Raw genomic sequence first — 26567 nt, 5'->3', positions numbered from 1 at the left:
AAGATGAGATAGAAAGATGAGATAGAAAGATGAGATAGAAAGATGAGATAGAAAGATGAGATAGAAAGATGAGATAGAAAGATGAGATAGAAAGATGAGATAGAAAGATGAGATAGAAAGATGAGATAGAAAGATGAGATAGAAAGATGAGATAGAAAGATGAGATAGAAAGATGATAGATAGAAAGATGAGATAGAAAGATGAGATAGAAAGATGATAGATAGATATGAGATAGATAGATGTGAGATAGATGTGAGATAGATATGAGAGATAGATAGATGTGAGATAGATATGAGAGATAGATAGATGTGAGATAGATATGAGAGATAGATAGATATAAGATAGATATAAGATAGATAGATATGAGATAGATAGATATGAGATAGATAGATATGAGAGATAGATAGATATGAGATAGATAGATATGAGATAGATAGATATGAGAGATAGATAGATATGAGAGATAGATAGATATGAGATAGATATGAGATACTGGAGATAGATATGAGATAGATATGAGATAGAAAGATATGAGATAGATGTGAGATAGAAAGATGTGAGATAGATATGAGATAAATATATAGATCGATAGACTGATAGATATAAATTAGATAGATATTAGATATGTAGATAACATAGATAGATATGAGATAGTAATCAACAAAGAGAAAAGAAAGACCAGGCGCTCTAATTAGGTCTCCTCTATAGTCCCTCGTTAAGGGTAATTAATAGAAGTACCAAGATAGGTGTATGCTACACCCTATATAGAAAACCAAACAAGCAAAAGTATAGACAGCACTGGTAAAAAAAGGACAATATTGCAGTAGATAGAAAAATGAAAATTAATAAATGCAAAGAAATATTAGAATTCAGAATAAGTATCAATATACCTGTAAAACAGTTAGCACAACATTGGTAATTACCGGCCGGTAAAACTTGCATACAATTTTATCCAACCCTAAGGGCTCTATTTGTAATGCAGATTGTAGTGTGAATTCAGGCAATATCACAGGGATTTACTACAAATCCCTTGCAGGGACAGAGCTTTGCGATAAAGCTCTGTCCCTGCGAATCCCCTCCGCACACTAGTCACGGTATTTTCGCAAAAAATGCCGTGACAAAGTGCCCGCGCATGTGTTGAACCCCTGGCGCTAAGCCCCATCCCCGTCATTAAGCCCCACCCCCTGCAACCCCCCCTCCTTAATAGCACTTACCTGCAGTCACCGGTGCTCCGGTTATGTCTTCCATGCCTCCGGTCAGCTGATATCCCATACTGCACTGGGACCTGATCACCTGATGACCGGGCAGCAATGCACCATGGGAGACCAGCTGACCGGAGGGAGAACATCACTGGAGCCCTGATCACCGGTCCCTGGAGTCAGGTGAGTGCATTTTTTTTTGCAGAGACCAGATCTGTTAGACCACACAGCTGATTACTGGGACCGACTCCCGGCGCTCCTATCCCCGTTAGAGCAGAGCAGGAGCCGGTAACCGGGGGAGACCCTGGATAACGCCACCTCCAGGTGACGTTATTATCACAGGGCTTCCCCCAGTATTTTTTTTACAATTTATTCTTAGTAACTATGGTTAGATCACATTTCCCATTACAGTTATGGGAAATGCGATCTGCTTTACTAACAATAAGTGATAATTAGGGGTTGGAGTAGAATTTTATGAATTCTACTCCAATTGCCCTGTAATAACTACAGGTGATACTAAAATAATGTGACAAGGGTGTGACAGCACAAAACAGCCTTTATCACTTCAAAAAAATCCCTTATAAAACCTCCAGGTGGGAGAAAAAATCATTTTATAGCTTCAGTCTCAAAGAAATGGCAAATTGCTAAGTATATAGTTATTATGTCAGTCAGCTTGGGATAGATGATAAGCCACGCTAATGTTCATGCAGAAAGCGGTGATTAGTTTGCTGAAGGCTTTTATATTTGCAGAATAGAGGGTTAGTAGTAACAGTAGTCCAAGAACGCATCCAGGTGTATAAAAATGCTTATTTGTTCCCCATATTCATTCTGAAGCCTCTATACAGCGTAGCGCAGTCTCACGGTATTCTGCTCGCAGTAAGAAAAGGCTTTGTATGTATAATTCTCCCGGGAGTTAAAAAGAAGGAATATACCAGCTGGTTTAAATAGAGGGGGCACAATCCTTTACGCGTTTGTCCACCTTCATATGCACTCAGCGGCTTCCTCAGAAGTTCGTGAGATAGATAGATATGAGATGAGATAGATGTGAGATATATAGATGTGAGATAGATAGATATGGGATAGATATGGGATAGATAGATATGGGATAGATATGAGATATATATGAGACAGATAGATATGATAAAGATAGAAATTAGATAGATATGAGATAGATAGAAATGAGATAGATAGACAGAAAGATAGATATGAGAGATATATGAGATATGGGATAGATAGATAGAAATGAGATAGATGGATAAATATATATGAGATAGATAGATATGAGATAGATAGATATGAGAGATAGATAGATAGGAGATAGATATGGGATATATAGATAGATATGAGATATATATGAGAGATAGATAGATATGAGATAGATAGATAGAAATTAGATAGATAGATAGATATGGGATAGATAGATATGGGATAGATAGATAGATAGAAATGAGATAGATGGATAAATATATATGAGATAGATAGATATGGGATAGATAGATATGAGATATATATGAGATAGATAGATAGATATGGGATAGATAGATATGAGATAGAAATTAGATAGATAGATACAGTGCATCCTGAAAGTATTCACAGCGCTTCACTTTTTTCACATTTTGTTATGTTACAGCCTTATTCCAAAATGGAAAACATTCATTTTTGTCCTCAAAATTCTACACACAATACCCCAAAATGACAACGTGTAAAAAGTTTTTTTGAGACTTTTGCAAATTTAGTTAAATAAACAAAAACAAAGAAATCACATGTACAGTACACAAGTATTCACAGCCATTGAGCAATACTTTGTTGATGCACCTTACAGCCTCAAGTCTTTTTGAATATGATGCCACAAGCTTGGCACATCTATCTTTGGGCAGTTTCGCCCATTCCTCTTTGCAGCACCTCTCAAGCTCCATCAAGTAGGATGGGAAGTGTCGGTGCACAGACATTTTCAGATCTCTCCAGAGATGTTCAATCGGATTTAAGTCTGCGCTCTGGCTGGGCCACTCAAGGACATTCACAGAGTTGTCCTGATGCCACTCCTTTGATATCTTGGCTGTGTGCTTAGGGTCATTGTCCTGCTAAAAGATGAACCGTCGCCCCAGTCTGAGGTCAAAAGCGCTCTGGAGCAGGTTTTCATACAGGATGTCTCTGTACATTCCTGAATTCATCATTCCCTCTATCCTGACTAGTCTACCCGTTCCTGCCGCTGAAAAACATCCCCACAGCATGATGCTGCCACCACCATGCTTCACTGTAGGGATGGTATTGGCCTGGTGATGAGTGGTGCCTGGATTCCTACAAACATAACGCCTGACATTCACGCCAAAGAGTTTAATCTTTGTCTCATCAGACCAGAGAATTTTGTTTCTCATGATCTGAGAGTCCTTCAGGTGCATTATGGCAAACTCCAGGCGGGCTGCCATGTGCTTTTTACTAAGGAGTGGCTTCCATCTGGCCACTCTACCATACAGGCCTGATTGGTGGATTACTGCAGAGATGGTTGTCCATCTGGAAGGGTCTCCTCTCTCCACAGAGGAATGCTGTAGCTCTGACAGAGTGACCATCGGGTTCTTGGTCACCTCCCTGACTAGGGCCCTTCTCCCCCGATTGCTCAGTTTAGATGGCCGGCCAACTCTAGGAAGAGTCCTGGTAGTTCCGAACTTCTTCCATTTACGCATGATGGAGGCCACTGTGCTCATTGGGACCTTCAAAGCAGCAGATATGTTTCTGTACCCTTCCTGAAATTTGTGCCTCAAGACAATCCTGTCTCGGAGGTCTACAGACAATTCCTTTGACTGCATGCTTGGTTTGTGCTCTGACATGCACTGTCAAGTGTGGAACCTTATATAGACAAGTGTATGCCTTTCAAAATCATGTCCGATACTTTCTGGATGCACTTTAGATAGATATGAGATAGATAATAGAGAGATAAATAGGTATGAGATAGATAGATATGAGAGATATATAAGTAGATGATAGACATGAGATAGATAGATATGAGAGAGATAGACAGACAGGAAATAGTTAGACAGACATGAGATAGATAGATAGACATGAGATAGATAGATGTGAGATAGATAAATAGATAGACATGAGATATAGACATGTGATAGATGTGAGATAGATAAAAAGATATGAGACATTAGATAGATAGATAGACATCAGATATGAGATATAGATATGAGATAGATAGACAGACGTGAGATAGACAGACGTGAGATAGATAAATAGATAGACATGAGATATAGACATGAGATAGATAGATATGAGATAGATAAAAAGATATGAGACATTAGATAGATAGACAGACATCAGATATGAGATATAGATATGAGATAGATAGACGTGAGATAGATAGATGTGAGATAGATGTGAGAGAGATAGACAGACAGGAGATAGACAGACAGGAAATAGTTAGACAGATATGAGATAGATAGACGTGAGATATAGACGTGAGATATAGACGTGAGATAGATAGATAAATAGACATGAGATATAGACGATAGATAGATGTGAGATAGATAAATAGATAGACATGAGATAGATAGATGTGAGATAGATAAATAGATAGACATGAGATAGATAGATGTGAGATAGATACTTTTAGAATGTAAGCTCTCACGAGCAGGGCCATCTACCCTCTTGTGCTTCTCCTTACTATAGTGTCATTTACTTCTTACCACTAGGGCACCTAACACTTGGTTGCTTATGCTCTGTTGCTTATCTGGGTGATATGGTCACTAATGTAGCAATATATATTATCCATGTCCTGTATTGTATTGTTCTGTAAGTCACTTGTATACAATTTGTTTTTGTACTTTGTAAGGCGCTGCGGAACACTTGTGGCGCCATATAAATAAATGCTAATAATAATAATAATAATAATAATAGATAGACATGAGATATAGACATGAGATAGATATGAGATAGATAAAAAGATATGAGACATTAGATCAGTGTTGGCTAACCTTGACACTCCAGCTGTTGTGGAACTATATATCCCAGCATGCCCTGCCACAGTTTTAGCATGCCCTAATAGCAAAACTGTAGCAGTGCATGCTGGGTTATGTAGTTCCATAACAGCTGGAGTGTCAAGGTTAGCCAACACTGCATTAGATAGATAGACAGACGTGCGATGGATAGACGTGCGATGGATAGACGTGCGATGGATAGACGTGCGATGGATAGACGTGCGATGGATAGACGTGCGATGGATAGACGTGCGATGGATAGACGTGAGATAGATAAATAGATAGACATGAGATAGATAGACGTGAGATATAGACATGAGATAGATAGACGTGAGATATAGACATGAGGTAGACGTGAGATGGATAGATGTGAGATAGATAAAAAGATATGAGACATTAGATAGACATCAGATATGAGATATAGATAGATGTGAGATAGATAGACACGAGATAGATAAGAGATGGATACTGTGGCCAGAGACCTGACATACGTGGTTAAAATGGCCACCACAGCAGTGAAGGGGTTAACCGTCATGCTTCTGCGCTGTTTTTGAATGGACCAATCAGTGCTTAGACCGTTGGCGAGGATTCGGACTGCAGCCAGGAGCACTTAGACCCGGGCGGCACTTGCCTGTGCATAGTGCTGAATAATACAATAACAATTTAATTAAATAGAAAACATATAATACCCAATATTTAGTATAATTAAATATAAAAAATGGATTCCTGAGTAAATATATAGAGATAAAATGATGTACAGTAATTGCTCGATCAAAGGCATTAGGTATAAACCCTGTAGGCACTTAGAATAACAAACTGGAAGCAATGAATAAAAGCCCAGCGAAACAGTCTTTAAGGGTTGCAAATAGTCCAGTCACAATGATGTTAGATTTACCGGCCTGTGATGAGGGCTTAGAGGAATCCTTGATTAGCGATGGTCTCACAACCAACGATGATCCGAGGCACGTCATGAAGCCTCACGATAACCTGTAACTGGAAATATTGCACATCGTCCCGGATCCAAACAATGATCCACAGAATAGTAAGGTGTATGCTTCCAAAGTGACAGGTGCCAATATCTCGGGTCAAATAATCTTTCCAATGCATTTCAATGCCTGAGAGCAGCTGTTTCAAATTGTATGTTTGTAAATCAGCCTTTAAATAGCGCCTTTCATCAGGACTAAGTAGTACCCAGGTGTCCGCAATTGAATTAATCTTTAACATATACTGTATACATATTGGCATGCAGCACCAAGAGACAGTTCAAGAGACACTTTAGTCCACCTCCCAGTAAAGGCAATGAAATGGAACACACACACCTTTGGACTGTGAGGTATTACAGATGTGAGATAGCAGTAGTGGGTGTCTCTATGCTGGCTGTGCTGTGGCTGATGTTACAGATGTATACACAGGACTGTGAGGTATTACAGATGTGAGATAGCAGTAGTGGTGTCTCTATGCTGGCTGTGCTGTGGCTGATGTTACAGATGTATACACAGGACTGTGAGGTATTACAGATGTGAGATAGCAGTAGTGGTGTCTCTATGCTGGCTGAGCTGTGGCTGATGTTACAGATGTATACAAAGGACTGTGAGGTATTACAGATGTGAGAGCAGTAGTGCGTGTCTCTATGCTGGCTGTGCTGTGGCTGATGTTACAGATGTATACACAGGACTGTGAGGTATTACAGATGTGAGATAGCAGTAGTGGTGTCTCTATGCTGGCTGTGCTGTGGCTGATGTTACAGATGTATACACAGGACTGTGAAGTATTACAGGTGTGAGATAGCAGTAGTGGGTGTCTATGCTGGCTGTGCTGTGGCTGATGTTACAGATGTATACACAGGACTGTGAGGTATTACAGATGTGAGATAGCAGTAGTGGTTGTCTATGCTGGATGAGCTGTGGATGATGTTACAGATATATACACAGGACTGTGAGGTATTACAGATGTGAGATAGCAGTAGTAGGTGTCTCTATGCTGGCTGAGCTGTGGCTGATGTTACAGATGTATACACAGGGCTGTGAGGTATTACAGATGTGAGATAGTAGTAGTGGGTGTCTATGCTGGCTGAGCTGTGGCTGATGTTACAGATGTATACACAGGACTGTGAGGTATTACAGATGTGAGATAGCAGTAGTGGTGTCTCTATGCTGGCTGTGCTGTGGCTGATGTTACAGATGTATACACAGGACTGTGAGGTATTACAGATGTGAGATAGTAGTAGTGGGTGTCTCTATGCTGGCTGAGCAGTGGCTGATGTTACAGATGTACACACAGGACTGTGAGGTATTACAGATGTGAGATAGCAGTAGTGGGTGTCTCTATGCTGGCTGAGCTGTGGCTGATGTTACAGATGTATACACAGGACTGTGAGGTATTACAGATGTGAGATAGCAGTAGTGGGTGTCTCTATGCTGGCTGTGCTGTGGCTGATGTTACAGATGTATACACAGGACTGTGAGGTATTACAGATGTGAGATAGCAGTAGTGGGCGTCTATGCTGGCTGTGCTGTGGCTGATGTTACAGATGTATACACAGGACTGAGGTATTACAGATGTGAGATAGCAGTAGTGGGTGTCTCTATGCTGGCTGTGCTGTGGCTGATGTTACAGATGTATACACAGGACTGTGAGGTATTGCAGATGTGAGATATCAGTAGTGGGTTTCTATGCTGGCTGTGCTGTGGCTGATGTTATAGATGTATACACAGGACTGTGAGGTATTACAGATGTGAGATAGCAGTAGAGGGGGTGTCTATGCTGGTTGAGCTGTGGCTGATGTTACAGATGTATACACAGGACTGTGAGGTATTACAGATGTGAGATAGCAGTAGTGGGTTTCTATGCTGGCTGAGCTGTGGCTGATGTTACAGATGTATACACAGGACTGTGAAGTATTACAGATGTGAGATAGCAGTAGTGGGTGTCTCTATGCTGGCTGAGCTGTGGCTGATGTTACAGATGTATACACAGGACTGTGAGGTATTACAGATGTGAGATAGCAGTAGTGGTGTCTCTATGCTGGCTGTGCTGTGGCTGATGTTACAGATGTATACACAGGACTGTGAAGTATTACAGGTGTGAGATAGCAGTAGTGGGCGTCTCTATGCTGGCTGAGCTGTGGCTGATGTTACAGATGTATACACAGGACTGTGAGGTATTACAGATGTGATATAGCAGTAGTGGTGTCTCTATGCTGGCTGAGCAGTGGCTGATGTTACAGATGTACACACAGGACTGTGAGGTATTACAGATGTGAGATAGCAGTAGTGGGTGTCTCTATGCTGGCTGAGCTGTGGCTGATGTTACAGATGTATACACAGGACTGTGAGGTATTACAGATGTGAGATAGCAGTAGTGGGTGTCTCTATGCTGGCTGTGCTGTGGCTGATGTTACAGATGTATACACAGGACTGTGAGGTATTACAGATGTGAGATAGCAGTAGTGGGCGTCTATGCTGGCTGTGCTGTGGCTGATGTTACAGATGTATACACAGGACTGAGGTATTACAGATGTGAGATAGCAGTAGTGGGGGTGTCTATGCTGGTTGAGCTGTGGCTGATGTTACAGATGTATACACAGGACTGAGGTATTACAGATGTGAGATAGCAGTAGTGGGTGTCTCTATGATGGCTGAGCTGTGGCTGATGTTACAGATGTATACACAGGACTGTGAGGTATTGCAGATGTGAGATATCAGTAGTGGGTTTCTATGCTGGCTGTGCTGTGGCTGATGTTATAGATGTATACACAGGACTGTGAGGTATTACAGATGTGAGATAGCAGTAGAGGGGGTGTATGCTGGTTGAGCTGTGGCTGATGTTACAGATGTATACACAGGACTGTGAGGTATTACAGATGTGAGATAGCAGTAGTGGGTTTCTATGCTGGCTGAGCTGTGGCTGATGTTACAGATGTATACACAGGACTGTGAGGTATTACAGATGTGAGATAGCAGTAGTGGGTGTCTCTATGCTGGCTGAGCTGTGGCTGATGTTACAGATGTATACACAGGACTGTGAGGTATTACAGATGTGAGATAGCAGTAGTGGTGTCTCTATGCTGGCTGAGCTGTGGCTGATGTTACAGATGTATACACAGGACTGTGAGGTATTACAGATGTGAGATAGCAGTAGTGGGTGTCTATGCTGGCTGAGCTGTGGCTGATGTTACAGATGTATACACAGGACTGTGAGGTATTACAGATGTGAGATAGCAGTAGTGGTCGTCTCTATGCTGGCTGAGCTGTGGCTGATGTTACAGATGTACACACAGGACTGTGAGGTATTACAGATGTGGGATAGCAGTAGTGTGTGTCTCTATGCTGGCTGAGCTGTGGCTGATGTTACAGATGTACACACAGGACTGTGAGGTATTACAGATGTGAGATAGCAGTAGTGGTGTCTCTATGCTGGCTGTGCTGTGGCTGATGTTACAGATGTATACACAGGACTGTGAGGTATTACAGATGTGAGATAGCAGTAGTGGGTGTCTATGCTCGCTGTGCTGTGGCTGATGTTACAGATGTATACACAGGACTGTGAGGTATTACAGATGTGAGATAGCAGTAGTGGGTGTCTCTATGCTGGCTGTGCTGTGGATGATGTTACAGATGTATACACAGGACTGTGTGGTATTACAGATGTGAGATAGCAGTAGTGGGTGTCTCTATGCTGGCTGTGCTGTGGCTGATGTTACAGATGTATACACAGGACTGTGAGGTATTACAGATGTGAGATAGCAGTAGTGGGTGTCTCTATGCTGGCTGAGCTGTGGCTGATGTTACAGATGTATACACAGGACTGTGAGGTATTACAGATGTGAGATAGCAGTAGTGGGTGTCTATGCTGGCTGAGCTGTGGCTGATGTTACAGATGTATACACAGGACTGTGAGGTATTACAGATGTGAGATAGCAGTAGTGGGCGTCTCTATGCTGGCTGAGCTGTGGCTGATGATACAGATGTATACACAGGACTGGCTGAGTGTGACTTATTTGCACGTGCATTCAAAAATAATGCTCTATATAGCATCCGATATCGCTGCTGCACCCTTCTTTGAATCGCCCATAATGATGACTCAAAGATTTAATTTGGTGGACGAGTCCTTCAATGACTCCTCAGTGTCCAATCTCATAGCTAGTTATTTGGGGAGTAGGTAGATGCTGATATGTACAGAGGCCTTGTTACATATAGGTCCCGTGTGACGTGTGATTAATGTGTGGAAGCAGAGTCACAGACAGAGTAGCGTTCCCCTGTCCCAGCTCATTGTATGGGGATTATCTCTCTCTGCCCTCTCTATGTTCTCACATCCCCTTCCTCATTAGGGGCTCATAGAGTGAGGATCAGGATGAGTTGGGCATGTTGGGGCCAGTCCCTGGAATGCCCCCTCCCACCCTCGTTAGCTCCCTGTTGATCAATAAGCTCCTAATAACATTAATTAAGGATCAGTGGTTATAGAGCTGGCAGTGCCAGCCAAGATCAGTGCTGAGCATGTCAGTCAGATTAAACCCATTATTAAGCATGATTTCATAGAAAGGAAACATACAGGGCACATGTCACTATGCCTGAGATCAGGACATAGGAGTCCTCTTCTGTGCTCATAGGTCTGTGTGATCCTCTTCCTGAGCTGTCTATACTGTTTGCTCTATATACTGTGTGTGGCAGGGACAGGGTATATATTATTTATTACTGGTAACTTTTATATAGGGCGCACGTATTCTGCAGCGCTGCACAGAGGATACCTCAGTCCTGTCCCAGTGTCACTTACACTCTATATTCCCTATCACATGTACACTGTATACACACACACACACACACACACACACACACACACACACACACACACACACACACACACACACACACACACACACATGGGTCACCTCAGTCCTGTCCCAGTGTCACTTACACTCTGTATTCCCTATCACATGTACACTGTATTCATACACACACACACACACACACACACTAGGGGGTCACCTCAGTCCTGTCCCCTTATCACTTACACTTTATGGAGCTTATTCAGACCTGGTCATTAGCTCTACGAGCTCACAAGCTGGTCGATGTTGCTCCAGTGCGCATGCGCACAACGGAGCCGGCTCCGTCGTGCGAATGTGCGAAGACTGGGCGAGCTGTCGATGTTGAGTGACAGCTCGCTCCGTTTGCTGGGCGGGCCGGGGGCGTGCCCGGCCAAACGGAGGCGTTCTTATCGGAATGTTTTCCATTTGGGGGAGGCCCCACTGACATCATCAGTGATGTCAGTGGGGAACCTCCTGCTCAAACAGAGCAGGAAGCCTTCTGGGGCTTAAGGTTGACGAGACCCTACCTTAGGGTCTTGTCGTAAGCCCCGATGGTCGCGATCATCTTGACCATCAACCTTAGCGGTCATTAGAGCTGTGGGTGTTAACCCACAGCCTAACGACCGACATAGAGGCGGCCGTTCAGGATGCAAGCGACCTCCCTGTTTCAGAACGAACACTTGCATCCAACAACCGCCTCTGAATGAGGCCCTATATTCCCTATCACATGTACACTGTACCCATACACACACACTAGAGACCATTCCCCTGGATGCACATCGTGACGGATGAGGAAGTCCGCTTCCCAGTTGATTACTCCCAGAATGAACACTGCTGCGATTGTCTTCCGCCCAAGTCAGAATGCGGGATACCTCTTTTAGGGCTGCCTTACTTCTAGTTCCTCCTTGACGGTTTATGTAAGCCACCGTGGTGGCGTTGTCTGACTGAATTTGTATGGGTTTTCCATGCAGAATGAGTCTTGCTTGTTGCAGCCCTCTGAATACTGCCAGAAGTTCCAATATATTGATCGGCAGGGCAGATTCCACTGACGTCCACTGCCCCTGGAAGACATGTGGACCCATCACAGCACCCCAGCCCCGAAGGCAGGCATCCGTCGTTAGAAGGACCTAGTCCGAGACCCAAAACAGTCAGAGACAGGCGCACCTCCGGAGAAAACACGATCATTTGAGTCCTTATTCGACGGGTAATCCATTGCATCTGGTGAGAATCAACAACTGCAGAGGCCTGGAGTGAAACTGAGCATACTCCAACATGTCGAACGTCAACACCATGGAACCAGTAACCTCATTGCCTAGTGAAGAGACACTCGTCAACTCTGTAGGTGATTGCGTATCCTGGACCGCAACACGGAGATTTTTTCTTCCATCAAGAAGATCCTTGGCTGCTGAAATTCCAACAATGCCCCCAGGTGGACCATCCTCTGCGAAGGAGTTAGAGAGGACTTCTTCCAGTTTACCAGCAAGCTGTGAGTCTGCAACACTGATATTGTCAGTTGCAGATGGTTGTGAAGTGCTTCTGGAGACCCCGCCAAAAACAGAAGGTCGTCCAAGTAGGGTAACAGGTGAACTCCCTGCAACCACAGGTGGGCCGCCATGTCCGCCATTACCTTTGTAAACACCCGAGGCACTGTGGAGAGGCCAAACGGCACAGCCCGAAACTGGTACTGGTGATTTAGTATCACAAATCTGAGGTAACGTTGATGAGCCCTGGCATTGGGAATATGCAAGTAGGCATCCTGAATATCCAGAGACACCATAAAATCCTGAGGTTCCATAGCTAATATAATGGAATGCAGGGTCTCCTTTCAGAACCGAGGGACCCTTAGAATCTTGTTCAGGGACTTGAGGTTGACTTGAGGTTGAGGATAGGGCGGTAATACCCTGTCCCCCGAGGGGTAACGGAACACGCACTATGACCCCCATATGGAGCATAGAGTGCACCTGGATTGCCAGAGCCTTTTCTAGATCTGAAGGCAGGCCTGCTCTGAAGAACTGATGAGGAGGCATTCTGCGGAAGGAGAGGACATACCACTTAGTTAACACTTCCCTTACCCAAGTGTCTGTGGTGGTCTGGCACCAGCACTGGATGTATTGCAGAACCCGGCCTCCCACCTTGGGGTCCCCCAAGGGGAGGCCAGACCCGTCAGGCTGAGGGTTTGTTATCCTGCTTGGCGGCCGGGCATATGGTGCTCCAAGCCTGTTTCTTGGGCTTGGTGGCCTTTTTGGACCCTGATGGTCTCGGAAAGGACTGCACCTTAGGCTTACCCTGTGGGCGATAGCATCGAAAGAACTGAGTTCTAGACCCAGATGTGGCCGGGGCTGAAGGTAGATATGCAGATTTTGCTGCCACCAGCGTGTTGACAATCTTGTCCAAAGTGGGGCCAAACAGGACCTGCCCATTATAAGGTAAGCATTCTAAGCCCTTTTTGGATTCAGCATCTGCCCTCCAAGAGCGCAACAACAAGGAGCAGTGAGCAGACACCACCGCCACGGAAATCCTAGAAGTAAGTAGGCTCACTTCCAAAGCTTCTTCAGTAATGTACGCAGCGGAATCCCGGAGATTACCCACTAACACAACTTGCTCACTGGTAACCTCTGAAGCAAAGGATGCTTCCAGGGCGTCCGCCCATCTTTCCATAGCCTGGGCCACCCAGCAGACTGCCATAGCTGGTTGGGAGACCCCTCCAGCGAGGGAATAGATAGACTTAAGACATACCTCCACCTTACGGTCTGTAGCGTCAGTCAGAGAGGACATGGATGGCATAGGTAATGTCGCACTCTTCACTAAGCATGTCACATGAGAATCCACCTGAGACCTGGGGAGGAGACTCCCATTTAGTGAAATAATCTCCGCAAAGGGGTATGCATGGACCAGACGCTTTTGAGGTTGAAACCGTTTCCCCAGAGACTTCCACACCTCCTCTACGTGATCCACTAACTGACCAGATAGGGGAAAAACTGCAGCAGCACCCTTAACTTCTTTAAAATAAGCATACATGGGTGTAGACGCAGTAAGGTGGTCATCTGTAATTACCATGGCCGTACAGACTGCCCGTATGAGACCTGGAATATATATCTTAGACTTAACCTCCGCCCCGTACTGCGGAGTGTCAGAGTCAGATAAATCTTGAAGTTCTCCCTCATATGATGACATGTCATCCTCCCCATACTGTGTAGTCAGGGGTCACAACAATGGTCTCTTAGCAGGCCTAAGTGGCGGTTCTTGTAACCGATCCGTTAGGTTCTGCATTGTGGCAGACAGAGAATTTACCCAGACAGGCTCCCATTGGGAAGAACTCTGTTGAGGGGGACACTGCATTACCCTCAGCTGTCCTGGAACCCCTAGTACTGGGGACAGGACTACCGCCTGCTGCATGAACCCCAACTGAGGGAACGCAGGGGGGGCAGACAGCCTATCCGCTAGGACAGTTAAAGCTTGTTCGAAACAAGCCAATGGAGGTTCTTAGTTAGTGCTGGGTACAGCAGAAGTACCAGGAATGGCTAAGCACGCACTACATAAACCATCCTGAAGTACATCCCCCTCCCCCACACCTGCTTTACACCTGGAGCAGGAGAACAGGAGAGGTGCACCCATAGACACAGAATCCTCACTCCCTGACATCATGGTATGTGACCCACCACACAGTAACAATGTAGACTATGAGACCGGTTCACACCCTAACAGTACTGGCACCATGAGGGCAGAGAAAGGGTGAAATATACAGTGATAGCAAAATGGCTGACAGAAGAAACATCAGGCAAACAGCGCTAGTATAAAGTCACACACCAATGCAGAGAATTACCTGCACAATTGTGCTAGCCTCAACTATCCACACCTACAGGCTGGTAGGAATAGCGCCTGCATACACCAACCTGCACCTTCTGGAGGAGAGGTATGCAAGGGGGGACCCAGGCTCTGCACTCCGCTACCAGCGTGTGTTGCACAAACAAAGATGGGCTCCGAGAAATGCAGAGGAGGCGGGCCTGGTGGGAGGATCGCTGCCTCAGCCTGGCAGGCTGCAGTGGAAATGCACTGAGCAGCGGAGGAGGGGCCTCCTGTATTCAACAGGGATGGTGCCCTCGCTGGCAGATGATTAACCCCAGGGATGCTGGAACTTGTCCCTGGTGTTCTAATGGCAGCACAGGCTCAGTGCCTGGCTCCACTATACTGCCGTCCCCAGGGAGCCCCCAGCCCTGGGGACCATGGACTGTATCAGCGGGCGCCTACCGCAGACGCCCGCTGCTTACCTTGCTGCCCCCCGTACGATCCAGCCACAGTCCAAAAAGCCCCTGGGGGTTCCCGCTAGCTGGAACGCCCAAGAGCCCGCCGAGTTCCCCGGATAAGTACCGGTGGTCGGAGTGGCGGCATGGACATCCACTGGACTATCCGTGCTGACCACTCTTGAAGATCTTCAGAGGCTGTCACAGTGCAGTGACCCGACACCGGCCGGGCATCTACTGAAACTGAAGGTGCCTTGGCCTGGGGGCGGGGTATAGGAGAGGGGGCCCTGGTGCATCATGGGGTGGAAAACTTTAACTGTGTGGTGCCTGATGGATAAAGCCATGCCTATACCCCAAGGTATCCCTGTGGATCCCTAAGGACCCTGAAGTAGAAAGATAGACATGATGTAGATAGATAGATATGAGATAGATAAATATGAGATAGATATGAGATAGATAAGTGCTGGAGGTGTGACGGTATACGGTGGTATGACATACTGGCACTTTGGCAGAAATTTAGAAGCAGACTGCACAGCAGTGTACAGTATAGTCTCAGCCCGACATACAACACTGACCTTGGACACTGATTCCTCACTCTGACAGCGCCGCTGTTAAGAGCAAAGAAGGCTTGTCACTGCTCCGTCTCCCGAAGGCAGAGGCTCTCGCTCAAGGACTCAGAGGAGCCATTTTTTGCTAGAGTGCCTACTGTGTCTCCTCTCTGTACATATCTCCGTGTAGTCTCTATTCAACAGTGCCACATACGCGGCCCCATGTCTCCCTGCACTGCCCGGCTGGTGCCTCCCCTCTGCATAGTCCCTGTCCTTTAGTCCCTCACCGCCTATGTCACCCTACTCTGCCGGGAAGCTGCCTCTCCTCCGAGTAGTCAGTTTCCTCTTGTGTTCACCCGTGTCTCCCAGCTCAGCCCGGCAGCTGTCTCCCCTCCTCCGCACAGTCCCTCCCCCCGTGTCTCCCAGCTCAGCCCGGCAGCTGTCTCCCCTCCTCCGCACAGTCCCTCCCCCCGTGTCTCCCAGCTCAGCCCGGCAGCTGCCTCCCCTCCTCCGCACAGTCCTTCCCCCCGTGTCTCCCAGCTCAGCCCGGCAGCTGCCTCCCCTCCTCCGCACAGTCCTTCCCCCCGTGTCTCCCAGCTCAGCCCGGCAGCTGCCTCCCCTCCTCCGCACAGTCCTTCCCCCGTGTCTCCCAGCTCAGCCTGGCAGCTGCCTCCCCTCCTCCGCACAGTCCCTCCCCCCGTGTCTCCCAGCTCAGCCCGGCAGCTGTCTCCCCTCCTCCGCACAGTCCCTCCCCCCGTGTCTCCCAGCTCAGCCCGGCAGCTGCCTCCCCTCCTCCGCACAGTCCTTCCCCCCGTGTCTCCCAGCTCAGCCTGGCAGCTGCCTCCCCTCCTCCGCACAGTCCTTCCCCCCGTGTCTCCCAGCTCAGCCCGGCAGCTGCCTCCCCTCCTCCGCACAGTCCTTCCCCCGTGTCTCCCAGCTCAGCCCGGCAGCTGCCTCCCCTCCTCCGCACAGTCCCTCCCCCCATGTCTCCCAGCTCAGCCCGGCAGCTGTCTCCCCTCCTCCGCACAGTCCTGTCCTCTTCGTGCTTCTCACCCCCTGTGTGTGCCTGCACTGCCTAGCAGCTTGCTCCTCTCTTCGAAGTCCCTGTTTTGAAAGTGCCTCTCACTCCCCAATGTACTCTGAGACTGACTGCATTAGCCACCTGGATGCCATGCAGTTATTTTAAAGTAATGTTTTCCTTTCATATGTAGCCTTTTTATTCTTTCCTGTGGGGGCCATTTAGTTTATTTTTTTTTTTTTAAGTATTTTCTGGGCAATTATGTGTTTTTTTTTTGCATGTGAAGCCTTTGGCCGGGATGCACTAAATGGAAAATGCGATAAAAAAAAATGTTTTCTGGGTTTTACCACATTTTCCATATCCCCTATTGAGTGGCTGCCCGGGCTCCTATGTTTATTTATTTTCCTGTGGGGGCGAGAGATAGATATGAGCCTGTAGAGGAGTCACATACATTATATTAAAGGTATACAGCCGGTAGAGGAGTTACATACATTATATTAGAGATATACACAGCCGGTAGAGGAGTTACATACATACATATTAGAGATAAACAGCCGGTAGAGGATTCACATACATTATATTAGAGATACACAGCAGATAGAGGAGTCACATACATTATATATTAGAGATACACAGCCGGTAGAGGAGTCACATACATTTATATTAGAGATATACTCAGCCGGTAGAGGAGTTACATACATTATATATTAGAGATACACAGCCGGTAGAGGAGTCACATACATTTATATTAGAGATACACAGCTGGTAGAGGATTCATATACATTATATTAGAGATATACAGCCGGTAGAGGAGTTACATACATTATATTAGAGATACACAGCCGGTAGAGGAGTTACATACATTTATATTAGAGATACACAGCCGGTAGAGGAGTTACATACATTTATATTAGAGATATACAGCCGGTAGGGGAGTTACATACATTTATATTAGAGATATACAGCCGGTAGAGGAGTTGCATACATTTATATTAGAGATACACAGCCGGTAGAGGAGTTGCATACATTATATTAGAGATATACAGCCGGTAGAGGAGTTACATACATTATATTAGAGATATACAGCCGGTAGAGGAGTTACATACATTTATATTAGAGATACACAGCCTGTAGAGGAGTTACATACATTTATATTAGAAATATGCAGCCGGTAGAGGAGTTACATACATTTATATTAGAGATATACAGCCGGTAGAGGAGTTGCATACATATATATTAGAGATACACAGCCGGTAGAGGAGTCGCATACATTTATATTAGAGATACACAGCCGGTAGAGGAGTTACATACATATATATTAGAGATACACAGCCGGTAGAGGAGTCACATACATTTATATTAGAGATACACAGCCGGTAGAGGAGTTACATACATTTATATTAGAGATATACAGCCGGTAGAGGAGTTACATACATTTATATTAGAGATACACAGCTGGTAGAGGATTCATATACATTATATTAGAGATATACAGCCGGTAGAGGAGTTACATACATTTATATTAGAGATACACAGCCGGTAGAGGAGTTGCATACATTATATTAGAGATATACAGCCGGTAGAGGAGTTACATACATTTATATTAGAGATATACTCAGCCGGTAGAGGAGTTACATACATTATATTAGAGACACACAGCCTGTAGAGGAGTTACATACATTTATATTAGAGATATACAGCCGGTAGAGGAGTTGCATACATTTATATTAGAGATACACAGCCTGTAGAGGAGTTGCATACATTATATTAGAGATATACAGCCGGTAGAGGAGTTACATACATTATATTTGAGATATACAGCCGGTAGAGGAGTTACATACATTTATATTAGAGATACACAGCCGGTAGGGGAGTTACATACATTTATATTAGAGATATACAGCCGGTAGGGCAGTTACATACATTTATATTAGAGATACACAGCCTGTAGAGGAGTTGCATACATTATATTAGAGATATACAGCCGGTAGAGGAGTTACATACATTATATTAGAGATATACAGCCGGTAGAGGAGTTACATACATTATATTAGAGATATACAGCCGGTAGAGGAGTTACATACATTTATATTAGAGATACACAGCCTTTAGAGGAGTTACATACATTTATATTAGAGATATGCAGCCGGTAGAGGAGTTACATACATTTATATTAGAGATATACAGCCGGTAGAGGAGTTGCATACATTATATTAGAGATATACAGCCGGTAGAGGAGTTACATACATTATATATTAGAGATACACAGCCGGTAGAGGAGTCACATACATTATATTAGAGATACACAGCCGGTAGAGGAGTTACATACATTATATTAGAGATATACTCAGCCGGTAGAGGAGTTACATACATTATATTAGAGATATACTCAGCCGGTAGAGGAGTTACATACATTATATTAGAGATATACTCAGCCGGTAGAGGAGTTACATACATTATATTAGAGAGATACTCAGCCGGTAGAGGAGTTACATACATTATATTAGAGAGATACTCAGCCGGTAGAGGAGTTACATACATTTATATTAGAGATATACAGCCGGTAGAGGAGTTACATACATATATATTAGAGATACTCAGCCGGTAGAGGAGTTACATACATTATATTAGAGATACACAGCCGGTAGAGGAGTTACATACATTTATATTAGAGATATACTCTGCCAGTAAAGGAGTTACATACATTATATTAGAGATACACAGCCGGTAGAGGAGTTACATACATTTATATTAGAGATATACTCAGCCGGTAAAGGAGTTACATACATATATATTAGAGATACACAGCCTGTAGAGGAGTTACATACATTTATATTAGAGATACACAGCCGGTAGAGGAGTTACATACATTATATTAGAGATATACAGCTGGTAGAGGAGTTACATACATTTATATTAGAGATATACAGCTGGTAGAGGAGTTACGTACATATATATTAGAGATATACAGCCGGTAGAGGGGTTACATTCATTATATTAGAGATATACAGCTGGTAGAGGAGTTACATACATTATATTAGAGATATACAGCCGGTAGAGGGGTTACATGTGAGGAGGCAAGGCAAAAGGACTTCTAGGACTTGCCTGCATGTTGAAAAGAGTTAACCCCATGACCCATTTCTGTTCTTAAATTGAAGCCCTCAGTCTGCATGTCTCATACAGGAAGTTTGTCAGCAGCAGACAGCAAGGGACTGTTCCTTTTACAAAGCCCTCCTCCTTCCTCTCTGGAAAGACTGACACCAGGGCCCACCAATGAAAGAGAGAGAGGGTGGTGCAGCAAGCGGAATTGTGGGATAGTGTGTAAGTACAGTGTGACTAGAGGTTGGGATGTTGTCTTCTCTCAGTGTCTTTAGATATATAGCAGTTCTGTGTGCCCTGCTACAGCTGCCATTGCTGACCAGGCAGGGAGGAGATATAGAGCAGCTGGAAAAGACTTTGCTGAACTCTTAGCGGACTCTAATGATATAACCCTGCTTACTGTTTGCTGGATTTCTGTGTCTCCATGAATAAAGTTCATCATTCCTTCATTATAACCCGCTCCACTGTGTGATCTCTGAACCCCAGGATATCCAGGTCACCTGGTATCCTCACATTTGGCAGCAGCGGTGGGACGTCACGCAGTTCCTGTAGTAATTCCAGGGGAGTGAGTAGAAGCAACGCTAACACCAGAGAATATCAGCAGGGAGAGTCAGTCAGGAGTTGCAACCGGTGGCCAAATTGAAAACGTCATGAGAGAGCAGGAGAAGTTTGACTGGACAGCCCGGAAACAGCACCTGCAAGGATTTTGCAGGATGCGTATAATGGGTCTGACACCCGGAAGATTCTGGTACTGCGGTTGTTGGAGTGGGATCGTGCACACCCAGAGGATCCTGACCACCTAAGTGATGTTGAAGAAGGACTGACAGGCAGTGAAAGCACTTCTTCCAGTTGGTTACCTGAGTCAACCACCACTACTCCCGTCCTGCTACAGAGCTGGCTGGGAGTGCTAGGTGAAAGTGCAACTACACAAGAGAGAGCTGAAGTGATCCAAGCCATATTAGGGGTACAAATCTCTACTAGCAGCGGAACTGTGCTGTCGCCCAGAGGGGCTGAACAAGAGAAGCGGCGCTTGAGATTTAAGGATCTTCCCACATTTCGAGAGAATGAAACAGACATTGACACTCACCTCCAGATCTTTGAGAATCTCATGAGAGTGCATGGGAAAGAGCCAGCTGAATTGCCCAAGTACTTGGGGCCAAGTCTCACCAGTAGGGCTCTGGAAGCCTACAGGGCTCTAACTCCCCAGGAATATGGAGTCTACACCTGTATAAAGAAGGCATTGCTGGCTAAGATTTAGATCACTGCAGAATCTTATCGTCTCAAATTCAGGACACTGAGCAAAAGTGGGTCTGTTTCCTACCAAGAGTTTGCCAGTCAGCTATGGCAAGCTTGTGGAAAATGGCTCGAGGGTAGACAGGCCTTTACTATGGAGCAGATCGTCAACCTAATCGTGGTAGAACAACTAATGATTAAGATGACACCAGAGGTACGGGAGTGGGTCGCAGACCGGAAGCCCAGCACACCTGAACAAGCTGCAGAATGGGCTGATGAATATATAGCTAACCGCCCCAATGGAGAGTCTTCAGTTCAACAGGTGGTACAAGAACCCCACAAGTGGAGAAGCTCCCTGACAGAGAACCGTGCATCAATGATAGTAGTAAAGGAGGCCCTATCAAAAACCTCTCCTATCAACCAGCCAGATTCAAAGTGGCTAACCCAGAACCTCGGAAGTGTTACAGCTGCAATCAACCAGGAAACTTGTTGAGGGACTGTCCACGCATGCGAGGGCCATTCCCTGGGGCTAGACCGGCCCCAGTCTCTGTGGTATGTTACCTCATGGAGGATTATTGCAAGGCAGTCATCCAGTCAGATGCGGTTGAGATTATGGATGTAGACCTGGTTCTGGGGAAGGAGCAGGAAACTCCTCAGAATATGCAGTGGTACTTACAGCCTGTGTTGGTAGAGGACCAGTGGGTACAGGGTCTTTGAGATTCTGGGGCCTCACTCACATTGATTGAGCCAGACCTGATTCCCACCTCCCGGGTGATTCCTGGACAGTATGCACGAATTGCCACTGCTGGTGGATAACAGACCGATATCCCTGTCACCAAGATACATCTCAACTGGGGAGCTGATCAAGGAATCGTGGAGATCAGAGTACTCAAGGGGCTACCAGCCAAGGTCATCCTCGGGAATGATCTGGGACAGGGACTGGTGACACGCTTCGTGCAAGTGGTGACCCGAAGCCAAACCCAAAGAGCAGTGACCCAGATGACAGATTCAGAACAGAACCAACCTACCCCGGTCACAATGGTGAGTGATTCCAGTCCCTTGTCCAGTACTTCAGAGATAGACTTGGGGGAGGTGGACCGGAGTGAGTTTCGACAGGCCCAATGGACAGACCCTTCCCTAAGTAAATTAAGGAGCACAGCTGACCTGTAATTGGAAACAGCCGATGGGAACAAGATAGTTAGGGAAGAGGAATTGCTGTACCAAGTTGTCGTTCCTCAGTCTGGACAGGAAACAGTCATGCCCACTAAACAGTTGGTGGTACCTACATCATACAGAGCACAATTACTAGCCCTTGCTCAAGACATTCCAGCGGTCGGGCATTTTGGCATGCGTAAAACACTGGCCCGACTGTTGCGGAATTTCTTCTGGCCACGGATCTCTAGAGACGTTAAGCAGTATCGAGACACCTGCGATACCTGCCAGAGACTGGGGAATCCCCAGCAAAAATCTCCTCAGCACCCATTACCTATTATAGGGGAGCCCTTTGCCCATGTTGCCATAGACCTAGTCGGACCATTAGCTATTCCCAGTCATATGGGAAAAAAGTACATTCTAACGCTGGTGGACTTTGCTACATGCTATCCTGAGGCTGTGGCCCTATCATCTATTGAGACAGAACATGTTGCGCAAGCATTGACTGACATACTCAGTCAGCTTGGATACCCGCAGGAAGTCATCACAGATCAAGGACCCCAGTTCCAAGGTGAACTATTGCAAACCCTGTGGGAAAAGTGGGGGGTTCGACCTCTTCGGACCACCTCTTATCATCCGCAGACGAATGGACTCTGTGAACATTTTAATGGAACGCTAAAAAGACTTCTACAAGCTTACGTTCAGTCAGAAAGGAGTGACTGGGAGAGAGCCCTGCAACAGCTTCTATTCGCTTATCGGGAAGTCCCACAGGCGTCTACTGGATATTCCCCATTTGAACTTTTGTACAGCCAGAAAGTGTGGGGCCTATAGACCTGGTCAAAGAGAGCTGGGAGGGAACTTTCCAAGAACACCAGCAGCCAATTTTACAATATGTAGAGAATATGCGGAACCGCATGAGAAGATTGCTACAGTTTACCCAAGAGCATCTCAGGGAATCACAAGAGAGACAAAAGGAATGGTATGGTGCCCACGCTCAAGACTGAGAGTTGCATCCAGGGCAAAAAGTAATGGTGTTTATCCCAGTGCGAAGAAAAACTGCAGGCCACATGGGAAGGACCATATACCGTGGTAAGGTGCACCGGACCAGTCAATTACGTGATTGCCCTGGATAAGGGAGGGAAGTACCTACACACATCCCATATAAATCAAATTAAGGCCTATTGTGATTGTCAAGCAGTAACAATGGTGGTATGTTGTCCTCCGATGGAGACACCAGAAACTGATCCATGCTTGACCTTTTGGGAGCTGCTAAAGAGAAGAAAGGAGTGGAATCAGTCCAGGTGGGACAACAGTTGAATGTAGCCCAGCAGCAGGAGATGTGGATGATCTTAGAGGCTGAACAGGCCCAGTTTTCTTGTCTACCTGGTCGAACTCATCTGACTGCCCACCATGTGGACACTGGAAGTGCTAGGCCCATCCGACAAGTCACCTACCGGATTACTCCAGGTGTTATGAGGCAGGTAAAGGCTGAGATCGAGGAGATGCTAGCTTTGGGGGTCATACTGCCATCTAAAAGCCCATGGGCTGCTGGGGTTGTGTTGGTTCCCAAGAAAGATGGAACCACACGGTTTTGTGTGGACTATCCCAAATTAAACACAGTCACCACCACTGATGCTTACCCTATGCCCCGTGTTGATGAGCTACTGGATCAGATTGGAGGGGCTGAGTTTGTCTCAACACTGGACTTGAGTAAAGGCTACTGGCAAATCCCACTTACCAAAGAGGCACAGGAGCGTACTGCCTTCATCACACCGGAAGGACTCTTTCAGTGGACTACGATACCTTTCAGGATGAAGAACACCCCTGCCATATTCCAGTGAATGGTTAATGACCTCCTGGAGGGGTGTCAAGACATTTCCCAAGCCTACCTAGACGACATTGCCATCTTCAGCCATACCTGGGAGGAGCATTTAATTTGGTGACAGAAGTGCTCAAGAGGATTAGACAGGCTGGACTCACCATACGCCCAGATAAGTGTCAGATGGGGATGGCTGAGGTTCAGTACCTAGGACATCGGGTCAGAGGAGGTGCTATCAGGCCTGATCTGGCAAAGGTGGAGGCTATTGCCAATTGGCCCCAACCTGTCAACCAGAAACAAGTGCGTGCATTCCTTGGAGTCGCTGGCTATTACAGGAAATGTATACCACATTACAGCACCGTGGCCAAGGCTCTGACTGACTTGACCAAAAAGAGATATGCTCAAAATATTGAATGGACTGTTGAGTGTGAGCAAGCTTTCAACACCTTAAAAGACTTGCTGACTCGAGCCCCAGTGTTGGCTGCCCCTGACTACAACAGAAAGGTTATTGTGTAGACTGATGCATCAGGGTGTGGACTTGGGGCAGTGTTGAGTCAAGTGGGAGAAGACTGTAGGGAACATCCAATTGTGTATCTATCCCATAAACTAGCTGACCGAGAGATAGCCTATGCCACTATCGAAAAAGAATGTCTAGCCATAGTCTGGGCCTTAAAGAAGCTACAACCATATCTTTATTGGAAAGAATTTACTGTTGTCACTGACCATAACCCATTGTATTGGCTAAACAGAACCTCGGGGGAAAATGGGAGGTTGTCGAGGTGGAGTCTGGCGTTACAAAGTTTCAACTTTTCCATTTCTCACAAAAAGGGATGAGAACATCACAATGCTGATGGGCTATTCAGATGTGAGGAAACAAATATCAAGCTTCGCAGACCCTCGGGCCGAGTCGACAGTCAGGACTCCAACATTTGGACCATGTCTGTCTCCTTGATTTAAGAAGGGGGAGGTATGTGAGGAGACAAGGGAAAAGGACTTCTAGGACTTGACTGCATGTTGAAAAGAGTTAACCCCATGACCCATTTCTGTGTTCTTAATTGAAGCCCTCAGTCTGCATGTCTCATACAGGAAGTTTGCCAGCAGCAGACAGCAAAGGTGTGTTCCTGTTACAAAGCCCTCCTCCTTCCTCTCTGCAAAGACAGACACCTGAGCCCACCAATGAGAGAGAGAGAGGGAAGTAGGGTGGTGCAGCAAGGGGAATTGTGGGAAGTGTGTGACTCTGAAGGTTGGGGTGTTGTCCCCTCTCAGTGTCTTAAGCTATATAGCAGCTTTATGTGCCCTGCTACAGCTGTCATTGCTGGCCAGGTAGGGAGGAGATATAGAGCTGCTGGAAAAGACTTTGCTGAAATATGAGTGGACTATAATGATATAACCCTGCTTACTGTGCTGGATTTCTGTGTCTCCATGAATAAAGTTAATCATTCCTTCATCATAACCCGCTCCACTGTGTTATCCCTGAACCCCAGGATACCCAGGTCACCCGGTATCCTCATATTACATACATTTATATTAGAGATATAAATGTATGTAACTCCTCTACCGGCTGTATATCTCTAATATAAATGTATGTGACTCCTCTACCGGCTGTGTATCTCTAATATAATGTATGTAACTCCTCTACCGGCTGTATATCTCTAATATAAGGTATGTAACTCCTCTACCGGCTGTGTATCTCTAATATATAATGTATGTAACTCCTCTACCGGCTGAGTATATCTCTAATATAAATGTATGTAACTCCTCTACCGGCTGTGTGTCTCTAATATATAGCCTGTAGAGGAGTTACATACATTATATTAGAGATATACAGCCGGTAGAGGAGTTACATACATTATATTAGAGATACACAGCCGGTAGAGGAGTTACATACATTGAGAAACCAAAAGATTGCTTAAGAAAAGAGGTGTTTTAAACCTCTAGGATGGGGGCAGGCATGTATGCAAATTACTTGTGGGAGTTAGCCTATGGCAAGCAGGGGTGGGTGTGTAACAGGAACATTATATAGTGGGATAAAAGTGTGGGCCAAAGCCTCTTTGTTCCAGATTCCCCACCCTCCCTCCCCTATAAATTTTGGTATGTTGTGGGTTTGGTTTTGGGTGGCGGGAAAGAACGGCAGGTCGCCAGTCCGGGTGCATTTATGATTTAAGGGCGCTCCCTTCATTGAAGGGTAGTTGGCTGTACCAACCTAACGGGGGGGCAGTATCACCACCTAAACGGGTGGGAAGTCAAGATGGGGGTGAGCGTTACCTTTTGTTGATGATATGAGTTACATGGTTATGTGTATGCACTCTGGGCGATCTACGCCTGCTATGCCTTTTGTTGTTTGTGTGTGGGCATAGCAGATCTGGCTGATTTCTGGCCGTCCTTTCTTTGCCACCATACATCCTTAAATAAATAATAATTATTATTGCTCCAATAAATCTCCATCAAGTTATCTGCTAAATCCACATCTCAGTGTCTTTA

The 26567-nt window shown here is 45.6% G+C and overlaps 1 pseudogene; it reads left to right on the top strand.

Annotated features, from left to right (window-relative positions):
- The first annotated feature begins 14031 nt into the window (after nt 1–14031).
- On the top strand, nt 14032–25043 carry LOC148508562 (uncharacterized; annotated as a pseudogene).
- Nucleotides 25044–26567: the final 1524 nt, after the last annotated feature.

Source organism: Taudactylus pleione, unplaced genomic scaffold (assembly GCF_031769625.1).
Source record: "Taudactylus pleione unplaced genomic scaffold, aTauple2 ptg000356l, whole genome shotgun sequence".
Lineage (NCBI taxonomy): Eukaryota > Metazoa > Chordata > Amphibia > Anura > Myobatrachidae > Taudactylus > Taudactylus pleione.
Note: the sequence above shows the minus strand (reverse complement) of the source record. Positions and strands in the feature narration are given on the sequence as shown.